Consider the following 27,946-nt stretch of genomic DNA (forward strand, 5'->3'; position numbering starts at 1 on the left):
AAAAAAAAAAAGAAAAAGAAAATTACAGACCAATATCCCTCATGAACATAGACATAAAAATCCTCAACAAAATTCTAGCCAATAGAATTCAACAACATACCAAAAAAATAATTCACCAACTGGGATTCATACCAGGTATGCAGGGATGGTTCAACATTAGAAAAACAATCAATGTAATCCATCACATAAATAAAAGAACCACATGAACTTATCAATTGATGCAAAAAAGGTACAGTGACAAAGTCCGACACCCATTCATGATAAAAACTGTCAGTAAAATAGGACTAGAAGGGAAATTCGTCAACATAACTAAGGGCATTTATACAAAGCCAACAGCCAACATTATCGTAAATGGAGAGAGCATTAGCATTCACTGATTTTCCACCTTCATGTTGTTTAATAACCTTTTGTTTCACTTCCAAATCGACCCATCTCCTTTGCCTCTTGCTACTGCTACTAGTAGCACTGGTTTTGCTGCATTTAGGAGCCATGATGCACTTCATGGTAATATTTTCAAAAGAAAATTAAACGAGAGAGATAACGCTATAACATTCAAGAGACTCACAATACACGAGATTGGATGCTGCTGCCTACAAGTCGAAGCATACACTATTATAAACTTTGCAACTGTAAGTAGGGAAAATTCATATTAAAATAACGACAGAAAGTATACTACAGTACATACATAAGCCTGTGACATAAGGCATTTATTATGACTATCAAGGCATATGTATTATAGGTTATATACGTACTGTACCATTACACGCCTGGCAGCACAATCGCTTTGTATACAAGAGACATGAGACACGTGTTTAATGCAGGAAGCTGTTGCATTTGCTTCATCCGATTACATCTGCTACATCTTGTTCTCCGATAGGGATTTCTGAACTCTATTACTACCTTATGGGACCACAAAGGTATATGCAGTCAGATGTTGCCCAAACGGACGTTACGCGGCACATGCCTGTAAATACAGTGCTTGAGAAAATACTTTAAATTTCTTCCTAAAGCTGGGTTGCAAATTTCAACTATAAACTGAGTCTGTTAAATGTCTTTAACCTGGTAATTCAATTCTGTAGGAATACTGCTACTCTCTACCAGGTAAATATTAGGCAGTTTATTAATAAAGGAAACAAGGACAGCATCAGTGTGTGTACATTTTAGTAGTCGTGTTTCTAAAGGGTAATGAAGAGATAATCAGAGACAAGTTCAACTTTTAGCTTGCATGTATACAATCTAACACTCTGTAATATAATAACTATCTTCAGTAAATACCAGCGAGCCAATGAAAAAGGAAAAAACAAATCACGCCACAAGGTAAAAAGTCATTTTTTAGCTGGAGATAAAGTGTAAACAGTGTGCATTATGAAGAGGTCAATGGACTTTAGGAAGCTTAAAAAAACAGAAATCTGTGCCAAACAGGAAAGCGGAGTACCATCATCACACGTACCTCAACATTTTACATAATTTCTTGCACATCAAGAAGTGTCTTTCTTAGCACTCACAAAGCCAAAACATTATTGTGATTCTGCTTATAATCCTACCCAATTTAAAGAGAACATTTCAAATTGACTGAAAGTAAATAATAATAATATTCCAGAGTAGCTGCTATCAACTACCCATCCTCAGGGCAGACATGAAGTTCTATCAGCACACACCAGGGTTAAGCAAAACTCCTGGCTGACTAAATGTTAATCCATGTTTTTTCCTCCCATTCAAGAAAGCAAGTGAGAGATTATGAGATAGCCTTGAAAATACTCATTTATTCTTTTATATTTTATGGTTTAATACAATATTTGATACACAGTATTCATGTAATGTATGTAAGCTATGAAGCCCTAGAAAGCACCCACATCCCTACCACCTGGGCACCTACTATCTGCTCCTTCCCTTTTCCATCTTTACTGCCTGCCTCCCAGAGCTAACCACTATCCTGAACTTAGTGTTTATTATTCCCGTATTTTTTTTCCTATTACATACACAGGTATTTCTAAACAATATATACAACATGTTTTTGAGCTGTATAAAAATGGGATCATATGGTACTGTCTTCTGCCACTTGCTTTTTGTTTCTAAATATTACATTTTAAAATACTTCCATGCTGTTATGCATAGCTGCCATCTATTAATTTTCAATTCTGCATAATATTCCATAGTGTGAATATACTACTTTATTTATCCATTCTCCTGACAATGAACATTTGAGGTTGTTTCCTTTATTTCATTTTTTATTGTTTTGACAACTGCAAACAATGCAGTAAACATTTCTCTTGGTATAGAGGTTTAAGAGTTTCTAGGACAGAGGTCGAGAAACTGTTCCTGTAAAGGGTCAGACAGTAAATATTTTAGGCTCTGCAGGTGATTCGGTCTCTGTCGCAACTACTCATCACTGCTGTTTTAGCACCAGGACAGCCAGAGAAAACATGTAAAGGAACGAGCATGGTTGTTTTTCAGTAAAACTTTACTTATGGACATTAAAATCTGATTTCGTAATTTTCACATTGTCACAAAATATTATAATTATTTTTTACAACTATTTAAAAATGTTAACACTTATTCTTAGCTCGTGGCCATATAAAAACAGACAGCGGGGCAGGCTGCGGACCGCAGGCTACAGTTGGCTGGTACCTGTTCTAGGGTATATACTTAGAAGGGAAACTGCTTAGACTACAGTGATACTAAAGTTTAATGTTACAAAACAGTCCCAAATTGTTTTCTACAGTAGTTGTAACACCAGCAATGAATAAGCAGTCCCACTGTTCTGTCCAAGACTGTGATCCTAAAATAAACATTTCACCTTAAAAGAAACCAAGGCCCACTTTATTATTTTTTTTTATTTTTCCCATACAAAAATTCATACATACATTGTTATGTGACTCTAATTGCTCTCCCCATACTCTGACAGCACACCCCTCCTTTCCACATGTCCATTCAACCAGCTCCTAAACCTCTCTGCCTTCCCATCTCACCACTGGACAGAAGCTGACCATTAAGTCTCTTGTATCTACCTGAGCTAAGAGGCACACTCTTCACGAGTATCACTTTATGTCCCACAGTCCAGTCCTATCCCTGTCTGAAGAGTTGGCCTCAGAAATTGTTTTAGTTCTGGGCTAATAGACAATCTGGGGGCCATGCTTTCTGGGGCTCCTCCAGTCTCAGTCAGACCATTAAGTCTGGTCTTCTTACTAGAATTTGTGTTCTGCACCCCACCTTTCTTGTGCTCTATCTGGGACTCTCTCCTGTGTTCCCTGTCAGCGTGGTCATCGGTGGTAGCCGGGTACCATCTAGTTCTGGTCTCAGGCTGATGAAGTCTCTGGTCTATGTGGCTCTTTCTGTCTCTTGGGCTAATACTTTCCTTGCGTCTTTGGTGTTCTTCATTTTCCTTTACTCCAGGTGGTTGGGATCAATGGATGCATCTTAGAGGCCGCCTGCAAGCTTTTAAGACCCCAGACGCCAAGGCCCACTTTACAAGAAACCCCTCTTCCTGGGGAAAATGACTGATACCAGGTTTAAAGTAGAAAATGTACAAGACAAACCTGGAACATACTAGATACAATCCAAGACTACCAGGATCCTATCAAAGGGCTTAGGAGCAAACCTAAGGAGGTCTGACTGCCCAAACAGAAGGTCAATTTGAGCACCAATAAAGATAAGTGCAACAGACTGAAACATAGTAAGTAGTTTAAGTCCATTACCAGAATACCAACTGCCATTGAGTCGATTCTGATTCATGCTCCATTAGTTCATAATGTTATCAGAAAACAATCACAGCACTCTGAATTGGTCACTGCTATAGAATGCTGGTGAACCAATCCATTTTTTAAAAAAACAGGTAGAGAAAGAGAGAGAATTAAGGATCTACCCGGCCTTTCCCTAATGACTTGAACCATGAGGTAAAACCCAAAACCAAACCCACTGCCAATGAGTTGATTCCAACTCATAGCAACCTCAAAGGGTTTCCAAAGCTGTAAATCTTTATGGAGGCAGACCGTCACATCTTTCTCCCACTGAGTGACTGGTAGGTTGCAACTGCCAATCTTTTGGTCAGCAGACAAGCACTTAACGCACTTAACCACTTCGACACCAAGGCTCCATATAATAGTACAGCAGCTATTAACTAATGAAGGAATGGTGAAATTAGAATACAAGCATTTTGCAATCCCTAGGGGATCTAGACAGTGATAATCAATGGCTGATAATTCAAAAAAAAAACCGATCAGACATTATGTACCACCTGATGGAAAAACACACCACCACCTATGAAACAGTACAGCCACAAACAAACAACGAAATATCAAACCTGAATCTGACCAGGCCTCTAGATCCAAACACCAATTTACAGGAAATACAAACAGATGGTGGGACATGTTAAACAACATCCCCATACGGTTTTCTAGGCGGTAATCTTTATAGGAGCAGATCACCAGGTCTATCTCCCACGGTGCTGCCAGGTGGGTTCGAACTGCCAACCTTTCGCTTTGCAGCCTAGTGCTTAACTGTTGCTACACCAGGGCTCCTTAATCAGCAAAATACAGACTATGAAAAACACTCAGGGCCAAATGCCTAGTTAAAAGCAAAGAGGAAAAAAGACAAAAGAGAAAAATAGTCCTTATCTTTTAAAGAGTGAAATATTCAACAATGTCTGGAATTTGCTTCAAAAGAGTATGAGGGGTTAAAAAAAAAAAGTATAAGGAGTAGAGAAAGTATCTGGGGCAGAATGAAAGAGGATGCCCATGAGATGATGGTTACTCAAGCTAGGTGAAAGGAACATGAGAATTCATTATATGATCCATCTAGTCTACCTTTGACATTTTCCAGTCAAAAGTTTAAATAGAAAAACATAAGATGTAACAATTTACAATCTATATTCTTGCCTATTCTTGGTATGAAAAGTCCTTTCTAAAATTCTTGCCAACCAAGTGGGTATAAAATGGTATCTGTCATAGATTAAATTGTGTCTCCCAAAAATATGTATATCAGTTTGGCTGGGCCATGATTCCCAGTATTGTGTGACTGTCCACCATTTTGTCATCTGATGTGATTTTCCTGGGTTGTAAATCCTACCTCTATGATGTTAATGAGGTGGGATAGGTGGCAGTTACATTAATGAGACAGGGCTCAAGCTACAAGACTGGATTGTGTCTTGAGTCAATCTCTTTTGAGATATAAAAAAGAGAAGTGACCAGAGAAGACGGGGAGACCTTATAACACCAAGAAAGCAAAATGTGTTCTTTGGACTCAGGGTTCTGGCACGGGGAAGCTCTAGTCCAGGGGAAGATTGATGAGAAGGACCTTCCTCCAGAATAGACAGAGAAAGCCTTCCCCTGGAGCTGACACCCTGAATTTGGACTTCTAGCCTACCAGGCTGTCAGAAAATAAATTTCTCTTTGTCAAAGCCATCCACTTGTGGTATTTCTGTTATAGCAGCACTAGGCAACCAAGACAGAATTCAACTAAGGCCTTGATCTGCATGTAACTGAATACTGAAGTTGAGCATCTTTCCACAGACAGATATGCCATTTCTGTTTCGTCTTCTGTGAAATGGCTGTTTCTGCTTTTGCCTAGTTTTCTACTAGGTTTTTTTTTCCAATATATATAAAGAATGTTTACAAATATTCTGGATACAAATACTTTGTACTTACATGTGTTACACGTGCTGCAAACATTTTTCCACTTTTTTTAAGGTGTTTTTTGATAAACATTTTTTTCAATGTTTTTGAATTTCAGAGTCAAGTTTTTCTTTTATGGTTTGCTCTTTGTACCATTTAGCTACACTTCCCTACCCTTAAATTATGAAGATACTCTACAAAGTTATTTATAAGATCTTTTCTTCTAAAAGCTCTAAAGTTTTTACTTTCACATTTAAGTCTTTAATTCACTAGGAACTGATTTTTGTGTTTGGTGTGAGGTAGAGATCCAGTTTCAGCTTTTCCATATATATAAATGCTGTCTGAACCTCATTTGTTGAGTAGCCCATCTCACTGATCTACAATATCATCATTAATGTGAACAATCTGGGGCTCTACTAAGGTCCACTGGTCTGTTTGTATGTCCTTGTCCTAATACTAATCTTACTGTCTTTCTGTCCTGCATTCTGGATAATTTATTCAGATTTTCCTCCCCATCATTTATTCTCTCTTAGCCTACAGACTGGGAGCCCTCGTGGCACAGTGGTTAAGCACTTGGCTGCTAACCAAAAGGTTGGCAGTTGAAACCCACCAGCCACTCCACAGGAAAAAGATGTGGCAGCTGCTTCCATAAAGATTATAGCCTTGCTGAGAGCTGGGGACCATGGTCTCAGGGGACATCTAGCTCTATTGGCAAAACATAACTTATAAAGAAAATGTTCTATATCCTACTTTGGTAAGTAGCATCTGGGGCCTTAAAAGCTTGTAAGCAGCCATCTAAAATACTCCACTGATCTCACTGCGTCCAGACAAGGGAGAATGAAGAAAACCAAAGACAAAAGAGAAAGATTAGTCCAAAGTACTAATGGACCACAACTATCACAGTCTCCACCAGACTGAGTCCAGCACAACTAGATGGTGCCTGGCTACCACCACCGACTGCTCTGACAGGGATCACAACAGAGGGTCCTGGACAGAGCTGGAGAAAAATGTAGAACAAAATTCTAACTCACAAAAAAAAAACAGACTTACTGGCCTGACAGAGACTGCAGAAATCCCAAGAATATGGCCCCCAGACACCCTTTTAACTCAGTACTGAAGTCACTCCTGAGGTTCACCCTTCAGCCAAAGATTAGCCAGGCCCACAAAACAGAACGAGCCTAAATGGGCACACCGGCTCAGGGGCAGGGACAAGAAGGCAGGATGGGACAGGAAAGCTGGTAACGGAGAACCCAAGTTCGAGAGGGGAAGAGTGTTGACGTGTCGTGGGGTTGGCAATCAATGTCACAAAACAATATGTGTATTGTTTAATGAGAAATCAATTTGTTTTGTAAACCTTCATCTAAAGTATAATTAAAAAAAAAAAAAAGATTACAGCCTTGCTACTATTACTGAACATTTTAATCAAAGGTTCCATAGAAGAATCCTGATCAAAAAGGGGAAAATGCAGAACAGAATCTCTAATTGTCATGGACTCTAAACTTTCTGGAGCCATGGAGAGTAGATGAACTCCTGAAACTATAGCCCTGAGATAATATTTAAACCTTAAACCAAAAATATCCACTACAGTGTCATCTTAAAATTAAACAATAGTTTACTTTAACTAATAAAAAAAATGTCTGCCTTGAGCATTAAGCTCTTTTAAGAACTATCTATATGGGATCAAATTGACAACAGCAACTTGAAACATTAGATAGGAACCTCGGGGGGGCTGTGAGTTTATGTTAATGAGGGAAGAACAACGTGGAAAAGGAGGGAGAGAATGGTTGTGCAACTCAAAGAATGTAATCAATGTCACTAAACTGTACATGCAGAAACTGTTGAATTGGTATATGTTTTGCTGTGTATATTCTCAACAATAAAATAAATGAAATTTAGGGGGAAAAAAGACAGAGATTACAGTCTTGGAAACCATATGGGGCAGTTCCACTCTGTCCTATAGGGTCACTGTGAGTCCGAACCGACTCAACAGCAATGGATTTTTTAGCCTATAGGTTATTTGATCTTTCCATTTTGCTTTTTTCTCTATGTCAATCATATCTTTCATTTCTAAATTACTGTTGAGTTTCTTTTCAACAATATCCAGCCATTTAATAGTCTTTGGTTGCTTGATAACTTTGATTATCCTATCTTTCATTTTTTAAGAAGTCCAGAACTTGATTATTAAACATTTTCTATCTAGTAATTGCAACATTTGAAGTCCTTGCCTGTTATTTCTGCTCATTTTCTCATTTACGGTGGTTTCCTTTTGTGTTTAGCGATCTTAGAATCTAAATTTGTATTTGCCTGATCTTTGTAGTTTTCTACTGCTGCCATTAACAAATTACCACAAATTTAGTGGTTTAAACCAACACAAATTTATTATTTTACACTTCTGTAGGTCTTAAATCTGCTACAGGTCTCACTGGGCTAAAATCAAGGTTTCAACAGGCTATGTTCCCTCCGGAGGCTCATTAGAGTTATTGGCTGAGGTCCCCGTTTTCTGGCTGAATGTAAACTGAGGGTAGTTCCCAGCTTCTAGAAGCCGCTGCACTCCTTAGCTCAAGGTTCCCTTCTTCCATCTTCAAAGCCAATCACTGCCAGTTAAGTCCTTGTCAAGTTGCATCTCTTCTACCTCCCTCTTCTGCTTCTAAGAAATCATGTGATTAGATTGGGCCCACCCAGATAATCCAGGATACTCTCCCCATCTCAAGGTCCTTCATTTTAACCACACCTGTAAAGTTCCTTTTGCCAGGTAAGGTAACATTCACAGGTTCTGGGGATTAGAACATGGAAATCTTTGGGGGCCATTACTTTGCCCATTACAGTCTTAATCTACACAGAGCTCCTCTGTCACTTCATAGTTTTCAAGTTTCCATTCTCCTCTAGCAGGAACTCTCTCCACAATGCCTCCTCCCCTCCAATCCATCTTCACCATTCAGATCTCAACTTGGACCTCCCTGTCTCCAGGAAACTATCCTTCATGTCCCACAGGTTAGATGCCCCTGCCTTTGGGCCCCCAATACACCCTATATTTCTTATCACAGTAGTTATCATACTGTATATTTTAAATGCCCATCTGTCTTCCCCACTAGACTGCAAGGTAAATGGGGTCAGTGGTCAGGCCTGTCTAATCCACCAAGGACTCGCCAGAGCCCTGCACAGTGCCTGGCACTCAGAAGTGAAGGGTAGGGGACTGAAGGAGAGAAAAAAGTACATGAGACAACAATGAGGGGCATGAGAAAGGGAAAGATGAGTGAGAGAAGGACACAAAAGAAAAAGCGAGAGAGAAAGAGACAGAGATCCATAATCAACCTAGTGGCTAAGAAAGTAAATTTGTTTTCAGAGTTAAACACATAAGATTATAAAAATAGTACTACTTCCATAATTTTATCTTTACTTGGCAACGATTTTCCATTACTAATCATACCCTAGTGTACATGGTATTGGGGTACTTCTCTTTCCACTATTAAAAGTACATCACATATTCCTTCCCCAGGTCTCGAAGAACTCCCACAAACATTCTGTATTTACCCATTTTACAGTTCATGTTTAGCAGTATAACTACTGAGTTGTCTTTTTTAAAAAATAAGTTTTCTTAAAAAGTGAATTTTCCCAACTTATGCTCACCTGTGAAAACGAGTATTTATTTATACACACCACTTCCTCCTATAGTCTCGCTTTGCTGGCAAACATCATAGTTTCACTCTGTGCTAGCAAAGGAAGAACCCAAAGGCACACCCTCTCCTCCTAGGTAGCCCCAGGGTGCTGCTGGACTGTGGAGAAAGCCCAGGCATGAGCAGGGCTCTCCTGTTCGGCTGACCAAGTTCCCTGGGCCTCTTCTCTGACATTTGTAAAATAAGGAATCTTAACAGATGCCTTCTAAGATGTGACTAAATTAGTTTTGTCTGAACACTATGTAAATCTATTAATTTACAAACGTCATCCCCACTGGTCCGGGTCCATTCTCAGCAGCACTAGGTAAGTATACACTGGCTTCCTCTGTGTCTTCCCAGGCCCCAGTGGTTTGGCAATGGGAAAGAGCTATATAGCTGTCAAAGCCAGTGTCAGGTACTTACATACCTAATCTGTTTTCAGGAAATTCACATGGGAGATTTATGTGCCTACTTGAGAATTAAAACTAGTGAGCAGAGGGCTGAAAGGGTAAACTGGACAGAAGAAACTCAGGAACTGAGGGATACTAGACCAGCACTCTTCCAAAGTGGTCCTGACATAAAGTCCACCTATAAAATACAGTCTGGCTTTTTTTGTTTTTGTTTTTTAATCTGAGTACCACCAGTAAGCCCACTTTCTTCTTCCAACACGCTTACAAGTAGCTTTGTATCACAGAGACTTAGTAAAATGAATCATCATCATACTGTTGTTGCTCGTTGGTGTTGAGCTGATTCCGTCTCAGAGCAACCCTACAGGACTGTGTAGAACTGCCCCATAGGGCTTCCTAGGCTATAGTTTTTATGGAGCAGATTGCCAGGTAGGGTCAAACCATTAACCTTTCCGTTAGCGGCCAAGCACTTAACCACTGCACCACCAGGGCTCCTATCATCATAAACCAGTTGATGTTGAGTCAATTCCAACTCATAGTGACTCTAAGGGACAGAGGAGAACTGCCACATGGGGTTTCCAACAGCTGGTGGATTCAAACTGCTGACCTTCTGGCTAGGAGTCACAGCTCTCAACCACTCTGCCACCAGGGCTCCTCCTGTCATCACACTAGGTGAGAAAATTTGGACAATCATTGCAGACTGTACGTTTTTATTTAAAACCTCAAAATTACAGACCCACCTATCATAAAGGTTTCCTGTACACAGGATCTTAAGTCACTGAATGTTTCCCTTGTCTCTTAATGTAACAATGTATCTGTTTATAACATTAAATAATTTTGACTCTCCCTCATGTATCCTAATAGTAGAAAGGAAAGAGAAAATAAATATAGCGCTAAATATACTCAACCACAGAGAACAGTAAACAGGGCAATGACGATGTAGTTGATGAATCAGAGATTCCACGGACCCTTCAGCCAGAATATCAACAGCCTAGAGGAATAAATTGCACTGTGTGCTAATCACAACGGTGAGTGTTCCTCTTTGTTCAAAAGTGATTTTCAAGGTCAGCCAGCCCAACTGTTCTCTCGTATTAGAGAAAGGTTATATAATTGAGTGCTGACTGAATACCTGTGAATGAGATCATTTTATACAAAGCTACTGGTTTCTCTCAGCCCATTCCATTAAAATCTATTATCAAAGGTTCATTTCATTTCAATTTTAAAAACGCCAACTAGGATAGAGACTGCCACAATTTTGCTAATCTAAGGTGGCACAGTTTGGTCCAAGGAAGGTCAAGTTTAGATGACTTCTATCAGACTTCTGTGCCCCATGCCCCACGAAAATGATGACACACTGTATAATACTTTTCAAATTAGCATCTTAATTAAGTCGTTATTATAGTAAGTTGGTGCATAATCTACAGTGCTTAGGATTTTTAACAGCTTGGAGTCAGGATCTTCCTGAGGCCCAAGAAGCCAGCTCAGGAATAGGCAGACTCTAGTCCCAGAAGAGAAGCCCTGGTGGCACAATGGTTAACAGCTCGGCTGCTAACCAAAACGTCGGCGGTTCCAACCCGCCAGTGGCTCTGCAGGAGAAAGAACCTGGCAATCTGCTCCCCTAAAGCTTACAGCCTAGGAAATCCTATGGGGCAGTTCTACTCTGTCCTATAGGGTCATTGTGAGTTGGAATTGACCTGACGACACACAACAACAGTCCCAGAAGCGCTGTGGGGTCGTTCAACTCTGTCATAGAGTCGTGAGTCAGAATCAACTCCACAGCACACAACAGTCCCAGAAGCGCTGTGGGGTCGTTCATCTCTGTCATAGAGTCGTGAGTCAGAATCAACTCCACAGCACACAACAACAGTCCTAGAAGCAGAAACTCAGAGCCAGCTTCCAGGGCTTCTTCCCTGACAAACAGTCACTTCAGGGTCCCGCTAAGGTTTTGTTCTTCCATACAAGTTCCCACTGAAATCTGTAGAAACGTGTCCGCAAATCAATGACAACATTAGACTTACAATACCTGTTGTTATTAGGTGCCGTCAAGTCGATTTCTATACATAACCACCCTACAGGACAGAGTAGAACTGCCCCACAGGATTTTCTAGGCTGTAATCTTTAGGGGAGCAGATCGCCAGGTCTTTTCTCCCACAGAGCTGCTGGTAGGTTTGAACTGCCAACCTTTCGGTTAGTAGCTGAGCATTTTACCCATTGCACCACCGGGGCTCCTAACAATACCTAGCTGATACAATCTCTGTATAATAGAACAAGAGAATAGGAAGTGACCTAAATGTTTGTTCCTTACTTCCCAGGTAGGGCAGACCTTAAGTATCCTAGAAAAATGAAAGTACCTTTTCCTTTAAAATTTCCAGCATGAAGAACCTAACTTTTTAAGGTCTAACTTAAATTCTTGATAATATAATTGAAACGTGTTCTTAGGCAGTATGTCCTTAAAAGTTCTCTCTTCAAATATCTATGGATGAAACAATATATCTGGGATTTGCTTCAAAATAACAGGGAGGAGACGAAGTGTATGGTGGTGTGGATGGGGCAGGACTGGCCATAAGGGATGGGTGTGGGGACTGGTGGATGGGTGTAGAGAATTCATTATACTCTTCTGTCTGCTTTTGCGTATGTTGAAACTTCTCCATAATAGTTTTTTTAAGTACTCTCTTCATAACTATGCCACAAATTGCTCATAACACTGCCCTTGACAAGCTTCTATGGCACATAAAGGCAAGGTTATCCAGGGCTTCCTATTTGATGATGCTCCAGCTAATGTGTCTTTATATTATCCAGAAAAATAAATCAATGACAAGTTAGTCAAATATAATTAGGTGCCTCAAGACACTCAGGTGAATCCCAAATTAAAATTTAAGACAGGAGAGTAGGAGATAGAGTAAGATGGAGAAATAAATTCAGGAGTCACTGGAACAGACGCGATATCTGTAATTAGGAGTTCAGATGAGAATGGATTAGAAACCACCAAGCCACTCCACACCTAGTTAACTGACTTCACAGACCAGAGAAAATGAAAACCTGAGACTCAAGGAGAGAAAACTAGCATGACACAAGTCAATTCACAGTGGAGAACCCCAGAAAGGCCCGCAAATTGAAGTCACCAGGTACGTATAAAGACAGGAATGGGGAGGGGAGCTCAAAACAGCAGGATAGGTAGGAATCTTTAAAAAAGAATCAGATCTCACTATCCTCGTCCCAGCCCTGGTAGAAGTCTGAGATCTACCGAGTGGAGATGCTGAGCTAGAAGGACATCAAGCACCACAAATCTGTGCAACTTTGTAGAATCCACGGATAAAGAACATCTTAAAAGCTGCCAACAAGGGGGATAAAAGAGGCACATAGTAAAGGAAATCAGATCACTGGAAAGCCACCACTCCAACAGGGCCCAATGACAGATCAGCCAAACACGCTGAGAGGAGATTCAACTTCTGCTGAAGAATGTGGCATGAATTAATGATACGTACATAAAAAGCTAACAAAACAACAGAGGGCAAATCCGGGAAAACAAAGCTGTAAAAGGAATTTAATCATCAGAAGGACTACAGGGTCACAGTTGTGAATAATATTTATAGAGTCATAAAAATATAAACCCTGAATAGCGATTTAACCAGAGTTTAAATAACTATAACGAGAATAGGAAAAATGTGTGTATGCATGTGTGTGAATATATAAATCCTCTTCTTCCATAGTCGTTGTTAGGTGCCACTGAGTTGATTCTGACTCATAATGACCCCACGTGACAGAGTAGAACTGCCCCATAGGGTTTCGCAGCCTGTAATCTTTACAGAAGCAGACGGTCAGGTCCCTCTCCCACGGAACTGCTGGGTGGGTTTGAACCGTCAACCTTACAGTTATCAGCTGAATGCTTAACCATTGTGCCACCAAACCCAGTATCTAATCAAACCAAAAAATAGTGGCAGAATATTTAGCAATATGACTAAAAACTGCTAAAGGAAAGTGCCCTGGGAGGCACAGACAGTAAGGATAGGGAGGGGTAGGGCAGGGACTTGTTATTTTTATTATAAACCCTGAAAAACTATTTAATTTTTTAAGCTATTTACATGCATTATTTGACAAAAATTATAATTTCCAACAGAGAGAAAAAGGAGAGAGGGAAAAGGAAAAGAAACGAGGGCCAAGGAGTTAAGAAACAACAACATTTAAGGGATGAGACAAAGAAACAGCAGAATAGGAAACAGGAAAGACGAAGTTCTAGAGGCTGACGGAGAAACTGAAGAGAACATTGTCACAGGAAGCAAAGGAGGAAAGCGTTTTAAAAAGCACCATGGAGAGAAATATGGCAATTAATAACAAAAGAACCATAAAAGGCTAACTTTTTTTTTTTTTTTTAACTATTCCTGAGAACTTGTACTAAGGGAGTTATTCATAAAAAAAAAAAAGTAGAATAAAGCTTATGGAAAAAGATATACACTGAATTCCTATTACATAAATTTTATACTAATTTATAAATTATTTTCCTAATTTTCAATATGAAGGTTTTTTTTTTAGTACTTTAAGAATCAATTACATAATAAGTATTTTAAAATTTCACCTCAGTACTTTTAGATAGTAAACAGAAATAAATATCCACAGGAGGAATTATTGGAATTAGTCTATCCACATGTGGGTATATGTGTGTGCAACATACTAATAATATGGGTGTTCTTTAAAGTCTGAGACAGTCCAGGTTGGTGAACAGGGTAGACTGGGTGTTAGCATCCCTCATTCTAGAATGACCTTTGCCAATTCTGGTGGCATGGAATCAACTATGCTACTTAACTCATCTGGGCCTCAGTGTCTTCATTTGTCAACCAGAGCTTCAGCTCTAGAACTTTATATACAAGGATTTATGACTCCAAAGTTGCATAAGCCTACCAAGTGCCTGTATGGTTAATGTTGGTGATTAGAAGATCTTTTGTTGAAGCTAATTTTATTTTTCTTAAAGAACACTAATTGAAGTGACAGGACTATTTTGGTATGTCTGTTGTTTTCCTAGCACTCAAGTGTCTGGGGGATGCATCTTAGTAACAGTCACCGGCAGGCTGCATCCTTGGAAAGTACCAGCTGCTGCCTATATTGAGAACCATCGTACAGAGGCAAATTGCCAGGTAGGAACAGGGAGAGGGATTGTTTCTTTTCTTTTTGAAAGAAGCACTGGTTTAATTTATTGAGGGTTCTGAGGAAGAATTTACAACGTAAAAAATATTGTAAACTTAGTGGCTAATATGAGAGGCAACGAGTAGATCAGTTTTTAATAAAAAGCTGAAACTATAAAATTTTATAATGACGAGATAGTTAAAATAGATACTTTAAATGTGCAAAATGACTGCAAACTCATCTTCCTTTATCTTCTAAGTTACTTACTAGAGAAAACCAAAACCAAATTCGTTGCTATCGAGTCAATTCCAACTCACAGCGACCCTACAGGAGAGAGCAGAACTGCCTCATATGGTTTCCAAGGAGCACCTGCTGGATTTGAACTGCCGACCTTTTGGTTAGCAGCCATAGCTCTTAACCACTATGCCACCAGGGTTTAATTTAGTTACTATAATTAAAGTTTATAAAGTTATATATATAATTAAAGGTCATGTCAAACTCAAGTCTCCTGTTCAGTATTGCCCAAAAAAAAACCTTTTTTTTTTCAGGAGGGGCTTTGACTATGAACCTGTAGGGGAAAGACATGGCCCTCAGGGGACACTGAACTTCTGTTAATGGTGACAGGAAAATGTGGAAACGGATAATGGTCATGGTTAAACAACATGATAAACATCACTAATGTCACTAAATTGTACACGTGAAGAATGTTCAAATGGCAAACGACTTCTTACATAGTATTTACCACAGTTAAAACAAAAAGGTAAAAAAAAAAAAAAGACACAAACTTTATAAATTACTTTATAGTGGTTTCACTTTTGAATAAGGGCATCTTCCCTCAAAAATCACTATTGTAGATGCTTGTAACTAAATTGCTTTCTCCTACCCAAGGCATATATGCTGCCACAAACAAAAACAGAATCCTGAATTATCTGTACTAGTATATGAGCCTATGATGTTCTTAATCAAACTCAACTGATTATACAGTCAGTATAATGTAGCAGTTTCAGAGACACGTGTTCTGTGTCTCAGTCATCTAGTGCTGCTCTAACAGGAATACCACAAGTGGATGGCTTTAACAAAGAGAAGTTTATTTCTTCACAGTCCAGTAGGCTACAAGTCCAAATTCAGGGTGTCAGCTCCAGGGGAACGCTTTCTCTGTTGGCTCTGCAGGAAGTTCCATGTCATCAGTCTTCCTCTGGTCTGGGAGCTTCTCTGTGCAAGAACCTCGGGTCCAAAGGACGTGCTCTGCTCCCAGCGCTGCCTTCTTGGTGGTATGAGGTTCCCATGTGTCTCTGCTCACTTCTCTCTTTTATATCTCAAAAGAGATTGCATTAAGACACTAATCTTGTCAACCTCATCAGTATAACCTCATCACAGTGACAGAATTTATAACACATGAGGAGACCACATATAATCTCATCATACTAGTAGAGTTTACAACACATAAGGAAATCACATCAGATAACACAATCATACAATACTGGGAATCATGACCTAGCCAAGTTGCTACCCACATTTTTTTGGGGGACACAATTCAATCCATGACAGTCTGCTTTCTTTAGCTCATTATAAGAATATTTTGTACATATCAATATATCCACAGCAAACATTATCAACTAGCCAAAGGAAAAAAGTTCCTACTGAAAAAGACAAAATAAACTACAAATCCTAGGCTATACCAAGATCAATTAGCTTAGAAATATAAACTTTTTAAAAACAAGATGTTAAAGGCATGATATTACACTGTAAGCTATCGTACAGGTCAAGAATTGGGGGTTCTCATGAGTTGTAGTATGCACATACAGCTCCTGGGGAATTAAGAATGTCACTATATTACTATATCTGCTCCAGCTTAAGTCCTTCTAAGTCAACTGCCTCTTTGGCCCACATGGCAACAGGCAGAACCACAGCATAGCAGAGTTGACACCTCGATACCACGAAGTTCTCGGCTCACAGTCTCAGCATCTGATTGTCAGGCTATATTGGCTCACAGTTTTTACCGGTAATTTATACAAGATACTTACAAAATTTAGAGGCTATTATTTATACTGACTTCCACAAAAGGGACTAAAGTGAAAGAGAAAATAAAAAGTAAAAAAATACAGCTGTAACATGTTCTGTCCTGAAGTGTTTAAATTCCTATGTGGTCATAGCAACATTCCTACTTTTCACAGGAAGATTCTTCAGAACAATATTCACGCATGGTGGTCAGGATTGGCAATCGCTTCAGATTCTAGGTGTTGACATTAATTTAAAATTTTAAAATGTTTAAATTGCTCATGAAATAATGAATATCACCCATAAGTACTGTGCTCCTTTAAAAAATCAACTATACACCCTGCTAACTAAGAACTGAAGGCACTCCCTGAAATCCACCTTTCAGCCAGATTAGACAGGCCTATAAAACAAACAATAACACGTGAGGAACCTGCTTCTTAGTTCAATCAAGTACAGGAGATCAGACTGGTAACACCTGCCCAAAAGCAAAGACAGGCAGGAAGGAACAGGAAAGCTGGATGAATGGATGCAGAGAACCCAGGGTGGAAAGGGAAAGAGGGAGAGTGCTGATACAATGTGGGGATTGCAACCTAAGTCACAAAACAATTTGTGTATAAATTTTTGAATGGGAAACTAATTTGCAAGGTAAACTTTCACCTAAAGCACAATTTAAAAAAAAAAAATACCTATATGAGACCAAACTGTCAACAATTACTTTAAAACAAAGATGAGAACTTAAGGGGTCAGGGAAACCAGATTAACGGAAACTGAACAATCAGAACAGAAACAATAAGAATGTTCATACCTTGTAAAAAATGTAACCGATGTCACTGAACAATCTGTACAGAAATTGCTGAATGAGAACCTGAACTGCTGTAAACCTTCACCAAAAACACAACAAATTTTTTTTAATACTTAATTTTTTTCTTCTATCCTTGAATCTTACTAGTTACACAAGTCAACAGACTTATTTTAAATAACTACTACTATTTTGTCTCTAGTAGAATATAAAATATTTGTGTGGGGGGAGATCACCAGAAAAGCAATAGAAATGCAGATTTCCAGGCCTACATCCAGAATTCTGATTCAGCTGGTTCGTTTGGGGCCCAAACCAAACCAAAAAACAAAACCATACCATCGAGTCAATTCCGACTCATAGCGACTCTATAGGACAGAGTAGAACTGCCCCATAGGGTTTCCAAGGCTCTAAATCTTTATGGAAGCAAACTGCCACGTCGTTCTCTTGCAGAGCAGCTGGTGGGTTTGAACTGCTGACTTTTTGGTTAGCAGCTGAGAGCTTTAACCATTGCATCACCAGGGATCGTTTGGGGCCCAGGAATATGCAAATACCTAGGAGATCTAGATGCAAGTATCTTGTTAGGTAAAAACATCCTAACTTTTTCCTGAAACGTTTTTGGCTGAAACTGATAGCCCGGCTGGGATTTATATCAAACCGATGGGGGGGGTGGCGCAGTGGCAGGGTACAGATAAAAATTGTGGATGCTGGGTGATGGATACATGAGGTTGTTAAAATTAATCGAAACTCAAAGAAATTGAATCCTAAGGTTTATTCTGAGCAATCATTCTAAATGCATAAAGGGAGACCATTCTGATTCCCAAAAAAAGCAAATGGCTTGAAGTAGTCTGGTTACAAGGAGCTCTGGCTGCACAGTGGTTAGGTTGGTGGTTCAAACCTACCAGCCACTGCTTGGGAGAAAAATGTAGCAGTCTGCTTCCGTGTAGAGTACAGCTTTGGAAACCCTATGGGGCAGTTCTACTCTGTCCTACAGGGTTGCTATAAGTCAATGGAAATGGGTTGGTTTTTGTTTTTTTTAGGTTGCTTACAATGAAGCTTATAAAGAGAACAGATCAACCACTAGCTAATCTTAACATGATTGATTGAACCCTGCTCTCCCTCTTTTACTGAGGTCAACTGGTATCAGGTCACAATGTCATCTCTGGCCCTCCACTCACCTGCAGCCGTACCTACTTGAGATTTAAATGAGAGCCAGAGTCTTTTTCATTAAATCGGGAGGTAATAGTTTTGTTGTGACTGTCCTTTTCTAGCAGAAAAAGACCAATTTACACTGCTGTAGAGCAGCCTCTGGGAGAAACCAAATCAATCAATACCTTTGCAGTTTGGGTCAGGTTTTTTAGGTTAATACTTGGTTTGGTGGATAAGAAAAACCTTAAAATCAAAGCAAGACGTCTGTTATTAACTTTCCTCTTCAACAGGGTTCATTTTACTATTTACTTTTGTATACTTGAAATTTTCAATAACAAAAAAAATGGGGGAAAAAAAAAAAGAAACGTTCCATTATCAGACCAAAACAAGTCTCCAGCACCTCATCCGCTTCAAGAGACTTGCCATCAATTATATCAGAACTTTTACACAGAACTGTCTACAAGCCCTTTCAATAATTTCCAATGCTGGAAGACCATCGTTCCCCCAAGTAATTTTTCTCCAGCTAAACTCTTAAGTCAAGAAGTTCCCCTCATAGATTTAGACATCAGACTGCTACTGGAATCAAACAGGTCTATTGTACACATGGAAACCCTGGCGGCACAGTGGTTAAGAGCTATGGCTGCTAACCAAAATGTCAGCAGTTGAAATCTACCAGTCACTCCTTGGAAACACTATGGGGCAGTTCTATTCTGTCCCACAGGATTGCTATGAGTCGGAATTGACTCGACAGCAATGGGTATTTTTTTTTTAATTGTACATATATGTCTTGCTCTCAAAATAAAGACTCTATCCATATTATTATGCTGTAGGGTAAAAACATTATAAAGTTTAATAAAGGAAAAAGAAAAGTTTTATTCGGTATATATTCAAAGAGGCAAAAGTGGGAAATGGACAAGCGTGCTGCCAGAGCCATGTCTGTCATCAGTATTTATTTATATTACAAATGCGCAAAACCATCGAAAGCTTCAGCTTTTCATATAATGGCTAGAAACTGTGAAAAATCTAATTTTGAATTCTTTCTTAACAATCATTGGTACAGGTTTCAGTAATGACAGTCCATTACTGAATTTGTTGCTCCAACAAATCTTACTACTCACTAATAGGAAAAGATAAGAGTGGAAGATACATGGGTCTTTTGTGCTGTTTTATGATTTATGTGAAAGGTTCCCTAAAAGATGTTTTCCAAGATTGTCCCAGGTATTGTCTTTATAACTCAAGAGCCCAGTTGATGTGTCCTTGTGAGTCCCTGTGGGTCCCTCTGAATCCAGCTCCAGATGGGTCACATTCTAGGACAGGGAATAATGCCTTCAACATTATCTCCTAAATCAATTATAATGCAGTTGGTATCACAAACATGAGATTTAGAATATTAATAGTGGTGTTTGGGGCAAATAACACCCAAGTGACAAGTCATCTGTCTCTAAGAGTTCCTTTGCCCCTCCAAAAGGGCTCTCGCTCTCTCTTTTCTTTTTTGGACTAGGATTACATATGGAATTTGAGGATCAAAATTCTACAGTAATGTTGCAGCAGCAATGAGCAAATCCAGCACCTAGATCTTGGAGCTTCTTGTGTGCAAGAAAGTAAAGAAGAGCTCAAAAAAAAAAAAAGATAGGGTATGACAAAGGGACACAGGAGTCAAGTGAAATAGCTACCAATATACAAAACAGGTACAATCTGAACAACAAAATAGCACTGGATTATATCCTGAAAATAAAACCTAAACCCACTGCGGTCGAGCCGATTCTGACTCACAGTGACCCTACAGGACACAGTACAACTGCCCCATAGGGTTTCCAAGGCTATAATCTTTACGAAGCAGACTGTCACATCTTTCTCCCTCAGAGTGGCTGGTAGGTTTCAGTCAGCACCCGAGTGCTTAACCACCAGGGCTCCTTTAGACCTGAAAGCAAGAGGTTTTAATTCTCCTTGTTGAAAACAGGCAAGAGGCTTCCCTCCTCCCCTGTTGTTTCAGAATTCACTTTAGATAACTTGTCATTGTAAATTGTTTCAGTCTCTTAAAGATGTAAATTCTTTTTCTGTCTCTTAGAGAAGTATACAAATCTAAGGGGTCTCCTCAAGGGTCTGGCAGCCACCTCTTTAAAATGAAACTACAAGTGATCCTCTCTACCCTTCAGAAAGGAGATTAGCATTACCTCAGGAAGCCCTGCCCCAAATTGCAAATCTACCTCCTGCCATAAAGACTCTAGAAAATTAACAATATTATCTTGAAAACATGAATATCTTTGCAATCTCTCTAGCTGATAGGCTGTGATGCATCATATTCTGGCTTAATGCTTATGCAATAATAAAACTGTCCTTTCTCTTTGAGTTTTGTGGAGAGGTTTTCTGTGTTGGGAGTAGATTTTGTTTTCAGTAATTTTTCCGCAACAGACCCAAAGTACAAAATAAATATCTATGACTCTATATTGATATAAATGACTGAATAAATAACTAAATAAAGGAGAACAGACAAATATCCCCTGCAGAAGAATTTCAAATCATTTACGGAGGTACATCCCCCCTCAAGGAGGTAGAACATAACTCCCCACTTTTAAGTGTGGGTTGTACATAGTGACTTCCTTCCAAAGAGAATAGTATGGAAAGGGGAGAGAAAAGAAACTTTACAGTGAAGAAACCTAACGAACACCACCTCAGTCAGCTGACCAAGTGACAAGTCATGCCGAAAGCACGTACCCGTATGTGATGAGAACGGCACTTTATCTTTGCGGACTTTCTCTGAAAAATGCATAACCCCAGTATAGTCACGAGTAAAACATCAGACAAATTCCAGAGGGGGGACATTTTACAGTAATACCTGACCAGTACTCCTCCAAACTGACAAGGTCATCCAAAACAAGAAACAGATTGGAGGCGCTCAAGGTGACATGATGACTAACTCTAGCAGAAGAGAAAAACGACATTAGGGGAAAACTAAAGAAATCTGAATGAAGTATGGTCTTTATTTAAATGTAATGTATTAGCTTTGGTTCCTTAGTTGTGACAAATGTACCACACTAAAGTAAGATGTTAATAATAGGGGAAAATGCGTGAGGGAAATACAGGAACTCTCTGTACTATCTTTGTAACTTTTCTGTAAATCTAAAATTATTCCAAAAGAAAAAGTTTATTATTATAAAAAATTATAAATGGCCTCATTCCAGGCTGGATGAAAAGTTCACAGGAGAATGACAGGCTGCACCCTCTCCTTGTAACACACACTGGAGCACTGGTTTGGAGAAACTTAGTTTCCTGGTATCACCTTCATCTTCCTCACTCAGGAATTCTGACTGAATGTCTACAAGCTGGAAAATACCATACAAACTCTAGAAATACCAACAATGTAAGACACAATCCTTGCAAACTAGGTGAAGAATCAGGACTTAGACAAACAACAACTTGAAGTGTTATTTGCTAAGTGTAAAAGGTTGGAGGGTACAATGAATCCAAAAGTTTTTTGATCACACAGTCTACCAGAAAACTTTCTTTACTTTCCTTCCATTTCATGTAAATTTGTTTATTTATAAACCCCAAAAATGTCTCAGGGACTATAGAATATAGTCTCATAAACTACAGAATATAGTCTGTATCTTAAAAAGTCACATAACTAGAAATTTAAAATAATGAAATGAAAATAAATAAAAACCTAAGTTCCAATATTTTCATCCTGTACCCAGGGAACATCTTGCTCCACAGGTACATACTCTAGGGGTCAGGAGGAATCTCTAAGGGCTGGGTCAGCAGAAAGGTCTTTTAAGGGAAGTTGGACCTGCAAGGGGTTTTTTTTTTTTTTTTTTTAAAAAAAAAGAAAAAATCACTTAAGAGAAGCAAGGAAAAGAAACAGGCCATTCCTAACAAAGGGAATATATGGAGACCAGGGAAGATGGGAATTTGTACAGCATATTTTATAAACTATTAACTCTTAAGATAAAAGTGCCATCAAAGGGAGGAGAGAGTGGAGGCAGGGACAGCAGAGAGCTAGCCTCCCTTGAAGGAGCCCTGATGGTGCAACAGTTAAGTGCACAGCTGCTAAGGGAAAGGCTGGCGGTTCGAACCCACCCAACAGCTCCATGGAAGACCTGGCAATCTGCTTCCATAAAGATTACAGCTAAGAGAACCCTATGGGGCAGTTCTAGTCTGTCATATGGGGTCCCTATGAGTCAAAATTGACTCAACAGCACCTAACAACAACAGCCCCCTTTGACCAATGCTTCCCACACTGGGGACGGACGCAGGGAGCTAGGGGTTAATCTAGCCACTGCATATGGTCCTGGCACATCTTTTTGACTTGAAGGTAATTTAAACCTTTTAAAACATATTACACAGTAGAATGGTAGAACGCAAAATCTGCCAAATTGTCAAAAACAAAATGTAGGGATTACCCTGCCTTCAAAGCCCCAGGGGTGCAGAGTGGTACAGAGTCACTCCTGTGTAGTTAAAAACCAAAAAAACCAACCAGTTTATGTTAAGTGGACTCCAACTCACAGTGGCTGCAGGTGTGTCAGAGCAGAACTGGGCTCTCTAGGGTTTCCAATGGCTGATCTTTCTAAAGTAGGTCATTAGGCCTTTCTTCTGAGGTGCCCCTGGGTGGATTCAAACCACCAACCTTCCGGTTAGTAGCTGAGCACAATTGGTACTTCAGGACAACTTTTGTAGGTGGGAGAGGAGAAACTGCAAAACACTGGCCTAGACAGTGAGAACAAGAGACACTTCCCAATGTGTAGTTTCAGGCACCTGAGACAAATGTCATCAACAGTTCTACTCTGTCACATGGGGTCACTACATGGGGTCGTTATGAGTTGGAACAGACTTGATGGCACCCAACAACAAACTTAGATTGATCATAGTTACTCTGAGTAAATTAAAACCAGCAACTGTTCACATGCAAGTGCTTTAGTCATCTTGGAGTTTAAAAAAGGCTTATTATATGAAAGCAGAGTAACTCAGATAATCTTAGAAATGTCTAGCATAAAACAGCAACATTATGAATTTCAAGAGGTAACAATACCAGCTTACATAAGCCAGATTTCTCTCTAAAGTATCTCTTCTTCATCCATCCTATAAGGAGTTATTTTGAGTAACAAAGATTTTTTAAATTGAGTAAGTTTTAGACATTCCATGATAAACAGCTACCACTAGGAGTTCCTTCTTCGAAGTCCTACCTCCCACCATTAATCAATTCTATGATCAGCCATCACATTTACGAAGAAATCTGAAGCAATGAAGATATCAATGTTGCCAAATGCCTAATATATAACCAGACATGGCACCGGACCAGACGTGTCACCACTCTGCTCCCAATACCCCTTTAGGTAGATATTATCATATCCTTTTTTAATTGTTGAGTTCTCAGAAGCTCAGAGAGGTTAAGTAACTGACCCAAGGTTGTAAAGCTATTTAAGTTGCAAAAGAAAGCCTCATACCCAGGCCTCATTCCAAAGCCCAAGCTCCTATAACTGGTTCATGAATTTTACTCTCAACTGGACTGAAAAGCTGGAATCTTTTTATATGTCCATCTAGAAGGACTTTTTTTGAGGACTCATTTGTTTAACTGTTTCAGAACCCTGGGCATCCCTTATTGACGTTGTTGTTGCTGGATGCCATCAAGTTGGTTCCAACTCATAGCGACCCTGTGTGACAGACTAGAACTTCCCCTGTAGGGTTTCTTGGCTATAATCTTTAGGGAAGCAGACTGCCAGGTTTTTCTCCTGCAGAATGAAAGTGGCTGGGTGGGTTTGAACCGCCAACCTTTTGATTAGCAGTGGAGTGTTTAATCATTGTAGCACCAGGGTTCCTTTTGCTTACATTACAATGTCTTTTTATTATATGGAAAGCTGTTATCTAAGTGATACAGCCTACAGGGGATATAGAGGGCCGAGGACTCTCTAAACTTCAAGAGAATTGCATGAGCAGTCGGCACACTGATATCAGCAAAATTGTAGGGATATGGTAATTTCAATGCTGATCAGCTACAAAGCTGTTGGACAAATCTCTGCTCTTGAAATGAACATACTTAGTTAACCAAAAAACATCATCAACTAAAAGCAATTACAGCAATCACAACCTCAATCAAACCTCAAGCCTGGTAGCCATCAATCCTGAAATAATTCTTCTGGAAAGCCTGTTGAAAGTAATTTTTACTTCTTGGAAGCTGTTAAAATAAACACAATATCACACTTTAGAAAGCGCTTCCTTCACTTTAGAAATATTCTGCAAGATAAAAGTCTGTCTGTTTAATCTAAAAGGAGAGCCCCAGTTTTACAAGCTGGCGTTTAATCAGTAGCTGAGTCCCACTGGCTTCACACAGACTTCCATGAGGTCCTTTATCTGGAACTGCTAAAAGCTTCCTCTATACTCTGTGACCTAATATGCGACAAAACAGATGTGGGTATCCTTGTCTGACCACTATCCTAATATGAATGAGAAACTGTGGACTTAAAAGGATGCCATCACATACACAAGATCTTCCTTTATTTGGAGGCTTAATTTATGCTGTGAATCCTGACAATTTTACAAAAGACACATAAATGTTTCCTCAGAGAACTATGATCTGGAGAAAAGAATTTTTTCACTGTAATCTTAGTGTGGTCATTTAAATGTGTGTGAAAACAGTGGACTTTCCCCCTTTACATAAGCTTCCTGGTGAGGACCAACAAGGCCCCAGTCTCATAAAAATACAGTCTTTGCAGAAATACAGATTCTCAGGAAAAGAAGCTCTAGACAGGGCATCCCAGAGTCTGCTTGCCTGAAGGGCAAGCACAATCCACATATTTACATAATTTTATTATGACTGAATGAATTCCGAACCTAGAAAGGATTTTGGATAATGAAGACATCTTAGATAAATAAACTTCAAATTAAAAGCTGAATGTTAGTTAACTGCTTCATTTCTTTCCCCCAAGCAAAGGGTAGAAGTATTTTTTCCAGCTTATTTTTGACAAGCCAGACTTTCTCCAAGGCACTATTAACCAGTCTGAACTTGAAGCAGAAAGAATAAGATGAAGGTGGCAAAATGACCCTAAGCAATGGATCTATCCTTACCTGAAAATGGCTAGCCTTATTTGAAAATGGAGTACAGGTCTCTAGATAATCAATATTAAGATGAGTGGAAAGGTTTTTTACTCTTCTTGATCTAACATATCTTGATCAAGAATCCATCTCAGTTACCAGGATTAATAATCACTTTTGGATGGAAAGACAAACTCCCTAATCTATGTAGACTGTGTACTCCACAGAATGTAACCTTAGGTACCTGTCATTCCAGAGTCCCTGGGTGATGCAAACTGCTAACATGCTTGGCTGCTAATTGAAAGGTTAGAGGTTCACATCCACCCAGAGGTGCCTTGGAAGAAAGGGCTGGTGATCTACTTCTGAAAAATCAGCCACTGAAAACACTACAGAGCACAGTTCTAGTCTCAACACACATGGGGCTACTCTGAGTCAGAACTGACTCAAAAGCAACTGGTACTGGTACCTGTCATTCATATGCCTCATGTCTGACCACACACCCTCCAAGCATCAGAATGGATGCAAAAGTTGCTATAAATTATGAAATATTTCCTTGTGCTTAATCTGTCAAGATTTGATATTTCTATCTATAATTTTTCTGATTGCTTTATTCTACAGCACTCCAATAGAGCTTAGTTTTTTTAATAATTCATGCCTCTATAAAATAGCAAAAGAATAAACAACATGTAAGAGGTTTGCAGGCAGGTACGCTTCCACAGGTTCCCACAAAAAATCTGTTTTCCAGAAATATAAAAATTCAGTTACATGCAAAGTCATCTGACACCTTCTTGAATCCGCTTCACATAAATACTCTTTATGCACTATTCTATTCTAGTGCTTATTTTCAATTCTATTATCTTTCCATATAGTCTTTCATAACTTTCCAGATACTTTTCTGTGACCCTGGGCTGCCCAGACACTTTTAACAACATTCATTTGTCTTATCTATCAGATCAAAAAAACAGAATTCACCTTACAAATATTTGATCTAAGGCAGTGGCAGAAATTTAGAGCTACATTACATGGTACAATGATAACATTTAATACTCAACCAAAGGCACTCAATGACATACTTAGAGTGGCTTTGGGCAAGAGCAATTATTATGGCTTTCACTGTATCACTGTAATTTGTTTGAAAAATATGTCTTTACTGAAGATAGTACTTCCACATTTTGTACCCAATTAATATCATTCTAAAATAACTCTTGACCTCAAAAGTATTCCTAAACAGTTACAAGATTTGAAGTGGTAAGCAGAAAAACCACCAGCTAGGGGAATCTAAAGACCTAAGTTTTAGTTGTGGCTCTACCTACAACTTAGCTGTCACCTTGGGTAGGGCATTTGGCTGCTGGGGCCTAAGTATCTTCAACTGCAAAACGAAGAAATTTGAACTAATTATTCTTTAATGTCTTTTTCAACTCAAAAATTCTATCAATCTATAAAGTTTCTGTCTATTCCAATTTCAAAGACAAGCAGCAGATGACAGTGGCAAATTAGCCTAATTTTTGGCAAATTAACTGGGGATGCTTTCTTGAGTTAACGTTTTTATTTAGGAAAATAAACCCCACATGAAATCGAGGTTGAGAAAACTGGAAGAAAAAAAAAAAATCACACACTGACGTAGTTAAAATAGAAACTGAAATCACCCTTAGACCAGTTTGTCAATAGTTATTCAAAGGCTGCCACTGGCTTCTTAAAATAGTAACACATGTAGTCGAGTTGTTTATTTCTCATCTTCAGAGATTCACTTCGAACAAAAAGCAGAGCGTCTAAAATCAATTTACAACTTCAGAACAAGTGGCGGGGAGCGAGAGAAACTCTGCACTGCTCTCCAAGTCATTTGCACGTTAAGTATAACTACGGCTAAGAAACGGTTCTGATTATAACGTGAGAAACGCACAGGAGGCAGGTGACATCTGGAAAGGGAGGCAAAGCTGCCAAACAGGGTGATGGAGGCTGAGGACGTTCGGGCAACAGGTCCAGTGCCAGTACCGCAGCCTCCTCCAGGAGGGGTCGGTCGTGCCACGCCGCTGGCCGCCCTCCCCGGCCCGGATGTCGTCGCCTCGCCCCCGCTTCGGCCCTCCAGAGGCAGCCCGCCCATCCTACGCCCCTGCGGGAGAAACCTGCCTTGCCACTCGCTTCCCCGGTCTCCCGAGCCCGCCAGGCCCTCCGATCCTCGGCGCGCAGCCC

General features: G+C 39.5%; 1 protein-coding gene across 1 annotated transcript in view; it reads right to left on the reverse strand.

Annotated features, from left to right (window-relative positions):
• Positions 1-27,946, reverse strand: part of LMTK2 (lemur tyrosine kinase 2) — a 109,628-nt gene that overhangs the window by 81,177 nt on the left and 505 nt on the right. The window lies entirely within an intron of this gene.

Source organism: Trichechus manatus, unplaced genomic scaffold (assembly GCF_000243295.1).
Source record: "Trichechus manatus latirostris isolate Lorelei unplaced genomic scaffold, TriManLat1.0 scaffold00077, whole genome shotgun sequence".
Lineage (NCBI taxonomy): Eukaryota > Metazoa > Chordata > Mammalia > Sirenia > Trichechidae > Trichechus > Trichechus manatus.